A 17138-nucleotide genomic window follows, 5' to 3' on the forward strand; every position below is an offset into this window, starting at 1 on the left:
TCTTTAGTAGTTGATATATTTTGTAGGTACCCATGTGCCCGTATCGCTTGTGGGTTTCTTGGACTATGGATTGGCTCATGGATTGTGGTTTGGGCATTTGTTTTGAAAATGGTATTGAATATACTTGATCGTTTATTTCTAACTGGATGGTGTGGTTGCTGAAGTTGATTTGGGCATTGTGTTGGTTCAATATATCTGCTCCAATAATCCCTTTTTCGTTCAACCCTTCAACCTGAATAAAGTTTGCGTGTATTACTGCTTGGCTAAGTTGACAATTACAAAATACTTGTTTCGAAATCTTGCATATGTGTTTCCCAATAGCATTACTGATCTTTATACCACTGATTGGAAGCTGTGGTATAGCTGGATCCTTCCTGATTATCGTGTCCACTATTTCTTTAGTTAAGACGCTGATTGTGGCTCCGGTGTCTACCAATAATTCCACCTCCTCATCCTCAACAATGCATTTTATGTATGGGCTATAGGATTCTTCCTTACTTTGTATTTTGTTAATTTGGTGTGATGTCTCGTTGACATTATTTACATCACTGGCAACGACTTGATTAATCTGTGAATTGTTGTCATGTGATTGTTGTGGTTGTGGTGACTGTGGCGTTCGTTGTGAATTTTCGTCTCGATTGTTCCACCGATTGTTCCGGGGCTGGTTATTGTTCCGTTGTTGTGTACGGTGGCTCCAGTCATTTTGTGGAACTCGATGACTCCAATTGCTGTTGTTGCTCTGATTGTTGTTGTTTTGATTGTTTTGATCACTGTTATGTTGGTTGTTGTTTTTCTGCTGATTTGAACTACTTTCTGGTGATTGATCACTTTGTCCCTCTTCTCCCAAGATTTTCATTGCTGCAAGTATAGTACACTCTGGTAATGAGATCAATATTGCTCGCAAATAACCTGGATAGTGTCTTGCGATGTGCTTCACAATTTCTTGTTCGGATAGTCGCGGCACTTCTAAATGTCTGAGTTTTGTTGCCCATGTGGCGAAATGTTCACGATAGTTCGTATTGGTCGGCACCTGTTTTGTCCTCAGGCACTGGCTCCATACTTGAATCTGTATTTCACGTGACCAAAATTCGTCAATGAATGCTTTCTTAAAGTCATCATAGTTGGACAATTGAATTCTTATCGTTGAAAACCAACTGAGTGCGGCTGCTTTTAAACAGTCGCCTACGATAATAATCTTTTCACCGACGTATGACTGCTTGACGGCGAAATACTCTTCGAGTCGATATAGAAAGTCTTTTGGGTGTACGTCACGATTACTTCCAAAAAATGTTGGGCGTGATATCTCTGTGTTGTGACCCGTTTCGGTTTTTTGGTTATATTCGTTGTGTATTGGTTGTCTATTAATACGATCATATTTTATTTTCATGTTGTTTAGTTCTTGTTCAATTGCTTTGTATTTTTCTTCAAATTCATTGATTTTTGTTTTGTTTTCGTCTTCCATGTTGACGCATTTTTTTTCAATTTTGTCGATTTTTTGTAACAGCTGTTCAACTAGGTAACGGCTATTTTTTTCAACTTCGCATTTAAATGCATTGAATGCTTCTTCCGTGACATTTTTCTTCGTCGGCATTTTTAAAGATGTAGTTTCTTCTTTGCAAATCGAAGTAGTAATTTTCTTAATAAAATTTTTTTTTTTTTTTTTTTTTCTCTGGGCTGAAGTAGAAAATTTTTTTCCTGTCGAGCCTTGTAGTTGGGCACCAATGTAATATTAAATTATGAACGCAAGTTTGTGTTCAGGTTCATAATAATATTATCGTTTATTGAAAATACATATGTGTATATTACATTTATTATATAACATTATTTTCTTTTGTTTTGGAATTATTATCACGTATAGTGATTTACATTTAAAAATACATATAACAGGGATGGAAAGTTTCTTTTTCTTTTTGTTTGACTTACGACTCTGTTGGGTACCGATGAGATGTTGTTGTTGGTTGGTTGATGGGTTGTTGACCTGGTATCTCCGTGATCGGGTAATCCAATGGTGGCGGCACAGCAACCGGGCGGCGGCACAACGATCGGGCGGCGGTGACGATTCTTACCGGCTCGTTTGACGATAACTTTTGTTATGTCCGAGCTCGGTAGAATGTACGGACGGCGGCGGTGGCACAAACGGGCGACGGCGACGATTCTTACCGGCTCGTTTGACGATAACTTTTGTTATGTCCGAGCTCGGTAGAATGTACGGACGGCGGCGGCGGCACAAACGGGCGACGGTGGCGGCACAACGATCGGGCGGCGGCGGCGGTGACGATTCTTACCGGCTCGTTTGACGATAACTTTTGTTATGTCCGAGCTCGGTAAAACGTACGGTACGGAAGACGATATCGTTCCCTGGACCGTTTGATACAGCTGGTGCTATATCCGGTCACAAGGAAGAAATCATATGCTGACTGTATCGATGTATCGGAGGTGTTTGACTGCTGTTCACGGGGCCTATTTACCAACAATCTCGGTTGCCGCCGTGAACAGAAGTCGGGTTTTTTAGCTCTACTATTCAGTGGTATTCGATTCGTTGGTGAGTCGCTATGGAGCGGTGGCGTGCGTGGTTGGTTCTCTGCTTGATTTGTTTTAGGTTATTAGTATTATTTGGAACTTGACGACTTTAATAACTCATTAATACCGACTGGTATGTGGTGACTTTCATAACCGTGGGTGATGCGCGCGATCTAGTGAGTATGTGTTGGGTGTACTGTGACCAGCGTAACACACACGGTCGCACGCACTACCACTTGGCAGCGCAGAGGTGTGCTTATACGGCGGAGCACCGTTGGGTTTGGACTAAACCACGGGGTTCGCTAGTAGTAGCGGTATGGACTGTTCTGTCTCGTTACAACATCTTCAAACATAATTATTACATACCCGTAGTATATGCATTTTTGACATCAAAATCTGAAGATCAATATATTTCTATGTGGTTAGAAATAAAAATAATATGTCTTGATTTAACAGGTAAAATTATGAATGTACAAAAATTTCATTCAGATTTTGAAAAAGAAGCTCATATTGCAGTTATTACATTAATACATTCCCAGGTTGTAAATTGATGTGTTGTCAGTTTCATTTATCGCAATGTTGGTTTAGACAAATGCAAAAAAATAAAATATTGTTAAGAGAATATGGTACCAATTCCGAACTTGGTGTTTGGCTTAAATATTTTTTTGGATTACCATATTTACCACCCAACGAAGTAGGCGATGATTTTATTGAACTTATGTCAATTGCTCCAAAAACTCAAAATAGCATTGAATTTACAGATTATATACTTGATACATATATTACAGAGGATGCTATTTTTCCTCATTATTTATGGGCAAGGAAACCTGAAAATGATCCAAACACAACAAATGGAGCCGAATCATTTCATGCGGTGTTGGTAAGTTGCGGCCCAATCCCTAAATAACGTACGAGTTGCGGCCCGGGTTTATTAGAGGTACGTACAAGTTGCGGCCATACAATAATCTATATATTACATTTATATATTATATACTATATGTCTATATATATAGTATATAAACATCACAATATTACGTATTTTATAAATAATAAAAAATAAAAGTATTGGTATAATACAATAATGATAATAATCTCAAAAAATTAAAAGTATTCATGTATTAATAAAAAAATTACCTAATAATATTGTATAATGTCAAAAAAAAAAAATAAAAGTATTGGTATAATATAATAATGATAATAATGTCAAAAAATTAAAAGTATTCATGTATTAATAAAAAAAATTTATGTTATAACTGTTTTAAGAATATAGGTAGTATAATATAATGATAATAATTTCAAAAAAAAAAAATAAAAGTATTCATATATAAATAAAAATTTGACTATTGTTTTGGCAAAAACATAAAACTTAACGATTTAACTAAATCAACATTATCGATTTCTTTTCGCTCATGTTTTGTCATCTGTTCTCTAATGAAAGATTCTTTTTCACATATTTTTTTTGTTCTTACACTTTTACTTCTAAATTTAATGTATGTTTCCGATTGAATTTGTAGTAAGACATCAACAAAGTTATATATATATTAGGATGGCTAATGTAGAACAACATATTTAGTTTGGAATGAAAACTTTCACAGCTGTTTGTAGTACGGTTGCAGCTAGCAGTAAACTGTGCCCAAATATTCGAGGGGAACATAGCGTCCGGTGAAATATAGTTTTCAAAAATGTAGTCTGTACATTTCACTATCAGGTCATTTTCAGCAGGCTGTATTGCCATAAAGTCATCAGTAAAGCAGTCTATACAAAAATATAACTTCCCAATTTCCCATACGTGTTGAACATTTCGTTTATCGTTATTCGGTTATCGCTATGTATATCCAACACCGCATCTGCCAGGTGCATAAGTAATAAGCAAGGCTGGGCATTAACGAATTAAAAGTTAAAATTAAGTTAAAACATTAAGTTAATTAACTCGTTCTTTAAGCCTTGGTAATAGGCATATATATATTATATAGGTAAGGTACATAGGTAATGATAATTACTCGGGCCGCAACTAACCTATACCTAAAATATTATCGGGCCGGAATTCACCGGTCTCCAACACCGGAAACGACAAGTGGGGCCGCAACTCACCCACAGCCATTTCATGCACATTATAATTCTCAATTTTATTCATCGCATCCAAATGTATATCAAGTAATTAATGTGTTACGACAAATTTAAGTAGAAACTAACACAAAATGTAATGCTATTAATAAAAATATTTACAATATTCGACAAAAAGTCATATTAGAAAAACAAGAATATTTAAAAACGAGCTGGGATAAGTATATGTCAGGTGAAATTAAGATTTTAGATTATATACAACGTATGGGCGTAAAATTCCCAGGAAAAAAATTTAAAAAAACAAATATATTTTTTTTTAAATTTTATAACTATTTTTATAATTTTTAAACTTAATATTATTATTATATATTTACATAATATTTTTACTTCAGACAGTCCCAAGTCTGTCAAAATGAGAGGGGAAATTGATGGATAAAATACAGCATCCAAATATATTAAAAAAAAGGTCGCCCAAACACATTACAATGTTTTAAAATCACTCGCCCAACCACATTATACTAAATTGCCCAAACACATTGTAATTTTTAAAAATTCGTCCAAACGCATTACGCTCCTAGGAAACCCTTATAATTTAGATATATACTTGTAAGTTGCAAGTTTCATTTAACCACTTATTATTTGAGAAGATGAGATTAGAAATTGCCTAAATGTTACCCCTTAAATAATAGTCCTAGTTAGGCCCCTTAACCCATCTAGTTTGAAATGGATGTAATACGGGCTATGAGTAACCGTTTCTCTATAGAGGTACCTCAAATTAAATGTTATAAACGGGTTAACAACTTACCATACTGTGTAGGTACTATCGTGTCGATGACCGAGATACTCAGAAGACCCCCAAACGCCGCCGACGTCGAGGAAATCCTGGGCGGACCCTCGCCGGCCGACCTGCCGGAGGAAACTATCGCCAGAAAACGATTGCTGCTCTAATCGATGGTAAATCGGAACGAGCTGTTAGCCATGATCGAATCCATCATGTCAACAAAGGAAGACGAGGCCTACCACAGAGCAGCGACGAACAGGCGAAGAGTGCGGCAAGCTCCAGCCTGAGCAGCATGGGACCACGATGAAGAACGGTCAGTCTCACCCTCGAGTCGCAACAGCGAAACGTCGGAGGTGTCACCGACCACCACGTTCTTCATCACCACTACCGATGACACCACGGGAGGGACGACGATCACTGCAGTGGATTCACAAACGAGTTACCAGGGCGGCGGACTACGGTCGGCTCGCCAAGTCCAGGAGAAGATCCAGACCAGAAAAAAATGGAAAACTAATTAATGTAAAGGGGGTAAGGCGGGGGACTGTCCCGTCTACCCTCCATTGTGGCGAAAGCCGAATGTGTACATATTAAACTTTGATGTCTAATAAACGATTCCCGCGGCGCAGTCGGTTACAAACTGAAAACAAAAAAAAAAAGAAACTATCGTGTCATGTTATAGCATAAAAATTACAACAATGATGGTGAGGTTAACCGTTTAAAAGCCATTGATGATTTTTTTTTTTGTTAAATGTTACCGGTTAAATTACATTTTCAAAATGCTTTATTTTTCAATTATTTAATATATTATTTTGCTAATTTATTGATTTATGATTATTTTTTAAATTATACTATGGTATGAATATTATACTCATAAACCTACACTGATAAAAACTTATTATAAGATACCTATATCAATGATTTTTACTGTAAATCATCATCATAATATTATGTACAAATCAAGGTAAATTTAAAAAATCTACTTTTCAGGTATACTTATTACATCATAATATATGTATATATAATAACCTTATTAACTTAATTTAACCAGGTATTGGGTGATCTATGAAGTAAAGACTACAGACAATGGGTTTTCACGGTACTGCACTGCGCGTGCTGCAGTACAAAAACATAATTTGTTGTCTGATTTGATTCAAAAACTCGTACATGACATTTTTCACCCATTTAAATACGTTTTTGTAACTTACCTGATCACTCCGTGGACAATTGACGATGTTATTTTCTTCAAAACATTTTTCTTTCAGAAAAGGCTTATAAATATTCATATGCATGAGTAAACTGCTAATGAAAACTTGGTGTCGACCATGTTCGTACTAGTCATTATAATAATAGGTCCGTTGATATATATATACATATCTGAAATTGTTGAAGTGATAAATTAATTATCCAATACGTAACACTCGATACGAAATTAATTTGCTATTTGTCACTAAACGATATTTATTCTCAATTGCATATTTTGTAAATTAATTTGAACGCTAAAAAGTTTTTGTTTGAAAATATATATTTATGGAATTCGGTGACACAAATATTGAAAAATATCAGTTTATATTCAATTCTCAATTCATATTGAGAAAATGCTATTACGTGTAGATAATGTTTATATTAAAAAAAACTTTAAACATATCAGAGCATACGCCGATGAAAGAATAAAGTCTGGATAAATCATGTATATACGTAGAAAATGTTATATGTTGGTACCTATAGACTGAAATTAGACCAATCCGGGTAGTATTTTCATTGAGCACGAGATGGTTGGAGATTGGTACCAAGTTTTCTATTTGTAGATTATTTAGGGTATTCTTTGGCAGAACGGTGTTGAATATAATATTCAAGATGTTTTAAATTTTTTAGTGACGCTATACCATAGTACCTACCAAACATATTATATAAAGTGAAAACTAGACTATCAATAAATTAGTAAAATGACTCATATTGAAATAGCATATTGTTTGTATAAGATAACAGTAACTGGTGCTGCATTTTCAAAAGTACCTAAGTAAAATAATTTTCTAATGTATAAAAGTATTTTGAAATCAAAGTTTCTATACCTTGGCACTGTCATCGGAACATAATATACTGACAAGATGGGTAACTTTAACGAGCGCACATTATTTTCGAATTTAAAGACATCACCCTAATATCTTAACTCTAATAATATAATAATTTGTTTCAAAAATATTTTCGTGACTTACACAATTCTATGAATATAGGGTTATTTAATAAATAAAATAATATGTGACCAAACAAAAATTGTCATACAAAACGCATATAATATTTTTGCAAAAAAATTGTGCATATCGTATGTGGTTGTGCTGGCGTTACGTACGTTGGTAAAACTACTTGTGGGGGGATTGGGAAATGGTGACAATTAGGCGCCGATGACACCAAATTAAGAGATAGATTTTAATTTTGTTTGAATTTTTTCGTTATTATCTTTAGAAGTAATTTATTTTACATATATTTACTCTACATCTATTTTTAAATATTTCACGACAGTCAGATAAAATTCCAAAAACGTTATTCGTTGTTGTATTGTTGCTTTAATATTGTTTAACTGTTATTATAACAATTTATTTATGAGGAATCTTGTATTACATTTTCAAATCTGAGATATAAATAGAAACATTTTTATGAATTTCATACCCCAAATAGTTTTCGAATTTTCGTGATTTTGACGAATTTGTTGAAATCCTAACTTCAGACGCTCATAAAAAATTACTGTGGATTTACTCTCATTTTTTTTTTGAATTTCCATTAATAAGAACTTATGAGCATCTTAGTATTAAGTTTTCAAGTATTTTGACCGAACGAATATTTTTTTATCCACAATAGTTAAAATAAAACTAATAAAAATTAACTAAGTTTATCATATACAATAAAAACGATGTACCGTGTGTTCGGATTTTGCGGGACGGTCAAGCGGGGGGAGCGCGCGTACGTTGGCACTAAGCTGCGATTCGCAGTATAATGATATGTACGTACAACACACGCGCACTGTGCACACATCACTTGCGCGTATTATAGTTATAAAATTGTATTCCGCAAAATAATAATATTATCGTATTATACACGTTATGGAGCGAAAACTGAATGACATGTAACAATAATTTTAGTATTGGCAGACGGACGACAGGAATTTATTATTATTATTATTATTTTTGTTATATCGTGTGCGTGCGCGCCAGAACGTTTTGAGTCTGCACCTTATCGCCGGAGGTGTATTCGTGAAACAATCAAAATTCAACGTTATTTTCGCGCGCGTTTCATCTATACCGGCTGGCGTATACGATAATTTATTATTATACAGTGTGTATCTTATGTCATTGTACGCGGGGTTTTTTAACGATTATGGATCGATGACACGGAATTTCGTTAAAACGAAAAAAGACGTGTTCCTTTATTTTTAACAGGCAATTTTTTCATAACAATTTCAAAATGTTTAAGCACGCAGGTGTGTATACCGATATCAAAATCAACTTATTTTTTCAAATGGCAACTTCTATATTTTTAATGGATTCTGGAGAGCTTTTTTTTCTAAATATGTTGATAGTCAAATCATCAGTTTTGGTTGGCTATTTTATTAACTATGACCCTTTAAAGTTTAGTAAAATCTGCATTAATACTTTTAATTGAAATAATTGGTATAGATTTAATTTACAAGAGCTAAATACGTTTTTCTTCTAACTAACTTTTATAACTTGAAATTTGAACAATAAGTTTCCTATATTGGTAGGTATCGCATGCAAAGTATGAATTTAACAGTTGAAATTCTTTAAGAATTATTTAATAATCGTAATTTAAAATAAACTATTTGCAAGATATTTAGATAAGTAGTCAATCTCAATATAGGTTTGTAACCTAACTTAGACATACTTTTAATCTAAGTTAATTTTAGATTTTTAATATTATTTTAACATGAATCAAATGCTATTAGGTACCTATTACCATAGTCCTTAGCTGCCTAATAAAGAATCCGAATTAATGCTATTGTAAAAAAGTATGGTAGGAATTTATGATAGGAAAAGTATGAAATAAAATTTAAAATTTAACTGTCCAAAACTAAAAATAAGAAGGGTTATGAAGTTCAACTCCTAAATTTACACTTTGTATGCGATACCTACCAATAGGTACAACCAATATGGTTCAAATTTCAAGTTTATCTCAATATGAGAAGAGCGCTACAAAACATTGCACTTTTTTCATTACACAATTTTTTTTAACCACCATAGGTACACACATAACTACATAAGGCATTAATATCAACAATCGAATACCATTTACCAATTTACCATTATAACTTAAGCCACCTAATAAAGAATCCAAATTTATGATATTGTAAGAAAAGTAACTGTGAAGTAATTAATTACGATTACCTATCATAACAAATTAAAATAATAATATTGATTTTGATGATTGGTATGTTAAAAAAAAATAATGAACTATGTTTGCCAACAATTTTGTTTATGTTTTTTTTTTTTTTTTGTTGAGTGTCATTAGATTACCGAATAAACTACTTAAGTGTATAAAAAAGGTAGTTATAAGAAAATATGATTTAGCTCTTGTAAATTAAATCTACCAATTATAATACCACTCTGTATATAATATATTTATATCGGAAGATAAACCAATTACCTCCGATACCGTTCCTAGCTACCTATTACATGCCTATACAATGTGATCCTTTTATCATGAAAAACTCATTATTTTATAAAGTGTTAATATTTTTGAAAATATTTTTTTAACAGTTTCAAATTGTTAGAAAAACAACGTTTTTATTAAAAAAAAATCATATTTTTAAATATTTTTTATTCCTATAGTTTTTTAAGTTTTTAATTTTTTGAATGACAACATATAGTTTTAATTTCATATGCCGAAGCAGAATATTTTTCTAGTATTTTGATACTTCACCCTATGATTTTTCATGGGCCAAAAGGCTCTATATGCCTCAATCGTATTATCCATATATATTATTATGTATATGTATGTGTATAAATTTATGTGTATATAAGGCTTCTAGTATATTGTTTCAAAGGTAGATGAAAAAAATTAAAAATCCAGTCACAATTTTTTTTTATAAGCATCTTAAGTTCAAATCTTGAAAATACGTAAAAATGACGAAAATTTGCAAATTATTTTGAGTTAGAAATACATGAAAAATTTTCTTTTTAAATCTAAGAATTTAATAAATAATACAAGATTCTTTATAAGTTTGTCACCTTTATCAAAAAAAAAAAATGTCTACAAGAAAGTCAAATTAAATTTTTATGAGCGTTTGAAATTCATATTTTTACAACATATGATATTCACTTGATTTCTCATGTAACGATTTTCTTATTTTGTTGCAATTAAAAAACTAATGACTGTAAATACTAGAAAATTTCACTGAATATTTATATTATCATTTTCTATACACGATAAAATTTTGAAAATAATTTGACTCTTTTTGAGCTGTTAACGGACATTGTCAGTTTTCAATTTTTTTAGTTTTTTTTTCTATAAATATCAATAAAATTCTATTAGTTAGGCAATTAAACGTGAAAATTTAATGCAAGGCTCCTTATAAAGCGTTACAATAAGGTTGAAAAATATTAAAAATCGTTAGGCACAATTTTTTTTTAAGCATTTAAAAATCAAATATTGACAAAATACGAAAAAATGACGAAAATTTGCAAATTGTTTTGAGTTAAAAATTCATAAAAAATTTTCCTTTTAAATCTAAGATTCATAATACAAGATTCCTCATAAGTTTGTCACTTTTATCAAAAAAAAAATGTCTACAAGAATGTTAAATTAAATTTTTATGAGCGTTTGAAATTCATATTTTTACAACATTTGATATTCACTTGATTTCTCATAAAACGATTTTCTTAATTTGTTGCAATTAAAAAACTAATGACTGTAGATATTAGAAAATTTTACTGAATGTTTATATTATCATTTTCCATACGCGATAAAAATATGAAAAACTTGAACTGTTTACGGACTTTATCAGTTTTAAATTTTTTTAGTTTTTTTTTCTATGAATATCAATAAAATATTATTTGTTGAGTAAAAAAGCGTGAAAATTTAATGCAAGGCTCCTGATATATCGTTACATTAGCAGTTGAAAAAAATTAAAAATACATAGGCAAAATTTTTTTTATAAGCATTTAAAGTTCAAATTTTGACTGCTTACTAATTACATCGTACGTGTAGTGATTACGAACTACAAATAGGTAAGTATAAGTGCGTACAACCAACAAATTATGAAAATATGGAATTATCGACTTTAATATTTTAACTATTTACCTACTATGAACATTACAATACACTTTTTCAATAATAATATAAGCATAATAAGAAAAAGATAGAAGTCTCTAAGAATAACAAACTTTAAATTACAAAAAAATACTTAAACCCTTTATTTTTCATTTTAATAATATAATGTAGGTAAACAAAATCATAAAAACTAGAACTTCAGGTCTTTAAAAAAATAGCTCAAACTCTTTTCAAACAAAATATTGATAACATAGATAGTATCTACACGGCCATACATTGAATTCGTATATATCTATATTATATTTCCCTATGTAACATAAAATAATTTTTCAATTAATGAAGAAAAAAACTGTAAAAAAGTCTGTAGTTATTACAAGGCCATTCCACACTATAGCATTTCGTACTACACACAATTTTAGTCACAGGTCTACGGTGTTTAGAGAGATACTTTTTGCCGTGCGAATCGACGGTGTGTTTTATATTGTACTTATTATTATAATAATTATTATTGTCGTGGCGCAAATCGTCAGCGGCTTTTTATTATTATTGTTTTTTTTTTCCGAGGCGCGAATCACCCCAATCTTATTATAATTGTTATTTGCCGTGGCGCAAATCGCCATTTATAACTATTGTAATATTATCATCGCAATGCGCGAGTCGTCATATTATTATAACTAGGTATGGTTTGGGACTTGTTGCACTTAAAATTATCGAAATATACAGTCAAAATCGTCAAAACATGCAGCTATTTTTTTTATTTTAAGTTTATTAAAATTATAAAAATATAATATATTATCAAAGAAAAAATTTTGTCTAACTAAGTTTGAATTTATATTTGTTTGAAGATAAGTCTGTATGAGTATAGATCTCATTAGGATTTACCACAACTATACAATTGTCGTTATTGTCGATAAAAAGGTTGATTATTAAACGATAAAGAGACTATCGCAAATAGACGCGTTAGATACGACTGACTACGACCATCCAATTATGATTTTTCCAAACAATTGTACGTTTATAAAAATATAAAAATATAAAAATGTTAAAAATTGCTCAAATATGCACTTTTATCAACATAATATGACGAAATATGTTGATAAAAATATAAATATGCAAACTCAAACTTAGTATTTAATTTCGCAATTTCATAAAACAAATTTATAACTCACCTAGAATATTATCTACGACCATTACAAAAAAACATACAAATGCATCAAGTCCCGAATCATAGATTCTTTGAATTTATATCGTATGTTTATTTTATCAATTCTTATACTCGATAAAATTTTCAAAATATTTTGACTTGTTTTGAGTTGTTTACAGACAATTTCAAAATTTAATTTTTTAATTTTTTTCTATAAATTTCAATGAAATTTTATTTGTTGGGTCAAAAATTGTGAACATTTAATACAAGGTACCTGATATATGTTTACAATAGCAGTTGAAAAATATTAAAATACACATTTTTTTATAAGCATTTAAAGTTCGAATTTTGACACATTTTTGATATTTGAAATTTAAAAAAATTTAAAGTTCCTACTGTACAGTAGAGTGACACCCACTTTCCCACCATTTGTTATATTGTTTTGTTTAATGTAGGTATGGAAATATTTATTCATTACATTTTAATTGAACTTAACTCATCTGCATCCAAGCTGATTGCTATAATAGGATGAGTTTGCCACTTGTAACTATATTTTTTTATTTTACTTGTACCTATACATTTTGTTGTTCAATTAACCAGCTAGGGCTTGAAATCGCTTTTAAATATCGAAAAAAATCTTTAAAAATCATCAAATAAATTAAAATAAACTGATATCAAAATCAAATATTTCTTTTAATGATATTCAAAATGTATATTGAAATCGAAAAAAATTTGAAACTATAATTTTTAGGTACCTAGGTAAAATAATTTTTTAATTTTTATAAATTACCTACAAATTGATTTAAAATTCAATGATAGCCGATAAGCGGATTATGTTGATCATAGGTACTATGTAGGTAATAATCTATGTAATAACTAATAATAAATAATTAATGCTTCGTTTTCTTAGAACTGTTTCGCACAGTGGCGTCATTTCAGTTTTCAATAGAGGGGGGCAAAGGTTTAGACCGGCCCGAATGGGTAAAAAAAACCGCAAAAATATTAGTAGTTTATTAAGATATCTTCTTTTTTTTATTTTTGAAAATCTATTAACTGCATTATCTATAAATCAATTTTACCTGATTCATTATAAGTATATAAGTATATATATATTATCTTATATAAGTATATGATATATTTACAAATTAATATTATCTTAAATTATAGTATATTTTTTTTTTATTGCTTGATTACCGGCTCAAGTTTTGTCTGTTTATTAACATGTTAGAAATTATTTTCGATACTTTTCGAGCAGTTTGCGGTAATTTTATATTTTTAGTCACACCACCTAACACCACCCATCTATTTTTTTTAGATCATATTTTGCCCAAATTAAAAGATTAGTGTAAACATGCGTCACGAAAAAAATTAATTTTAATTTAGGCACTCAACTAAATTAACACAATACGCAGAATAGTTGAATCATACACGACTGTCGCAAGTTATGAAGTCCGTGATCAATGATAAAAGCATCAATCGGTTGTTGTTTTTAGAATTTGTAATTATTTTAGATTTTAGAAATTAAACTATACGAGATTATGATACTAATTGTTCATTTTCCTTCACAAAACACACTCTCACAAACAAACATACATAAATACATACCCATACATACAATGTGTACGTCCCCGCATACGTCTAAATATATTCCAACTATCAATTAGTAAAAATGTATCATTGTGACAATAATTTCTTAGTACATACTATAATATTTTCTGAAAATATTATAAAATTCCCATACAGCAAATGTTTGACTAAAAATATTATTATAACATTATTATAGGCACGTTTTTACGCTAATAAAATATAATAATGGTAAAACGGCAACAACTGGACACCGGCCCATAGGGCTGCTTTTAAAATCAGACAGGGGCAAATGCCCACCTTGCCCCCCCCCCCAAATGACGCCACTGGTTTCGCAGCTGCGCAAACGATGACAGGTTTTTCGTAATTGGTTTCATCGTTAATCTCAAAATTAAAATCGTAAAAATGTAAAATCTATGTATACCTATTTTAATTTGGAAAAAAAGAAAAATTATGTTCAAATTCTAAATAAAATTCATGCTTAATACCTACCTACCTACAATTAAATCGATATGGCACAACTACATAAAAATCATACATTTATAAAATCAATATACCTACCTACTATTTTTAATTTAAATCAGAAAAAACAAATATGGATACCTACGCGAAATTAAAACTAAATTTTTCGTTTTGATTTCAAGCCCTGCAATAAACTTTTAGTTATTATTATTAAAAACAATATTAATGAAGTAGGTACTCACGCCTCTCTGTGATAGTTTCTATTTTCTTTATAAAAACTTTGACATCTCGTGGCACTACATGTCTTTTGCACTGTATATCTATACTCATCAGTCGGACATATTTTTCGAAGAGCCAGCAATGTCCGTTAAATACGATGAAAGTAATTATTTTTTTTTTTGTATTTTTAAGCTTAAATTAAGTAAATGCTTATTTTACGTACTTTTTTGCTACAAAATCTGAACCCTAATTATGTGTTTACACACTATTTTGATTATAAAACTTATCAACTATCAACTATCAACCGCAGCTCTTTAGAATAAGATTCTCGTACATAAATTATATTTATCGTCGTACATAGTGATGGGAAAATTCCCGGGAATTTCCCGGGAATATAATAAGTTTTTTAAATATTGATCATAAATTTCAGTTTTAAATTAAACGTATGGTTGTAAATGATCCAAATGACAGCTCTTTATTGATATTATGTCAGTTTAGATATTTATTCTTTATAAAAAAGTTATTAAGTAACAATAATTTAATTTTTTTAAATATGTACAATGGTCAATGATCACAAAATAAACGATCTAACTTTCATTTATCTATATTGAAAAAATAAAAATAAACATTATAAATTGAAATACTGAATAACTTTTACTTATACATATAATGAACAACATATATTTATATATAACTATAGGTACTTTAGTCTCTTTATTAATAAAAATAAAAGCAAAACTGACGTATAAATTCTCCAGCTCCCCCCCCCCCCCCCCCCCCCACCACCATATCGAATTTTAAACTTTTTTTTGGTTAAATATTTAGTGCAATTAGCGTGACTGGTTTTGAAATTTGCGTGGCACTAGGTCAGATTTAAAAATGTAAACAAAGTGGGGGGGGGGGGGGGCTGTAAAAACGTTTTTCCTCATCCGAATTTTGAACTTTTTTTTTTATTTAAAATATAATTACAATCTATTCAACAATTCAGTACAATAAGTAATTTAGATATAGTATTTACATATCGAGAATAACAGATGGGGGAGGGCACTCAGTAGTGCCACCCGACGGATTAAGTTTAAGATTAAATCAATACTAAACAGCCGACGCGGTGGCATGTGATAACGGGCTTTATAATCTGCATATTACATAACAATAATAAATTCACAATAAACATTTAATACAAATTATAATAATAAAGACTGTGTGCGTGTATGTGTGTGCCGGTTGGTGGCGGAGCCTACTCATATTGTCGCGGCGGCGACAATAGTCTTTGTGTTCATCTGGAGTAAAGTCGAATGTCTTCTTTGTGTATAGGTCTATCATATGTGTTAAAACAGCACATGTGCATCTGACCATAGCATATATATTGATGGTGCAAAGGCCAAATATCTTCACTTTTGTTGAAATTGTGGTTACAACAATATTATAAAATGCATATTATTTGCTTGTGTTTAACCGACATTACGATTTAATCACTATAATTTTTAACATTATTAATTTATTTTAACGTCGTAAGCCAATATGATAAATAGTTACAAATGCTGTAAGCCATATTATAAAAACGTAAGCCTCAAAATTTTGATTTTGATTATGCTACATTGTTGTTACCCACATACAAATGTTATTGTAGTAAGCAAGTTACTACTTAACAATAAAACAAATCCCACAGGTACATAATTATACTATACTATAATTTAGATACTGTAATTCGGCATATATCGGATAATAGAAACGGAAATAAGGGTTCTTTCTGTTTAGTAAATAATATTACATTATTATTTCTTGTTAAGAAACGCACTGAACAATATAATTGCTCTGTATACCACAATGTACAAAAGTTAAAAATATGAAACAGTAGAATGATTATTTTTAGTAAAACGCTGTACGTGACGATATTCAATATGAAAAATATTAAAAATGATTATCTCAAATCGAATACACAGAATTATACTGGAAGTCATAAAAGGCGTGGGCTGGAACGATGTTCACACAAACCACATCCGTGAGCCGAGATACAGTATATCTATAGGCAAGGGGTACGGGGAACTTCATATAAAAGGGAGCCCGAATCAGCCTGTTTTCAGA

The sequence above is a fragment of the Metopolophium dirhodum genome, chromosome 1 (assembly GCF_019925205.1).
Source record: "Metopolophium dirhodum isolate CAU chromosome 1, ASM1992520v1, whole genome shotgun sequence".
Lineage (NCBI taxonomy): Eukaryota > Metazoa > Arthropoda > Insecta > Hemiptera > Aphididae > Metopolophium > Metopolophium dirhodum.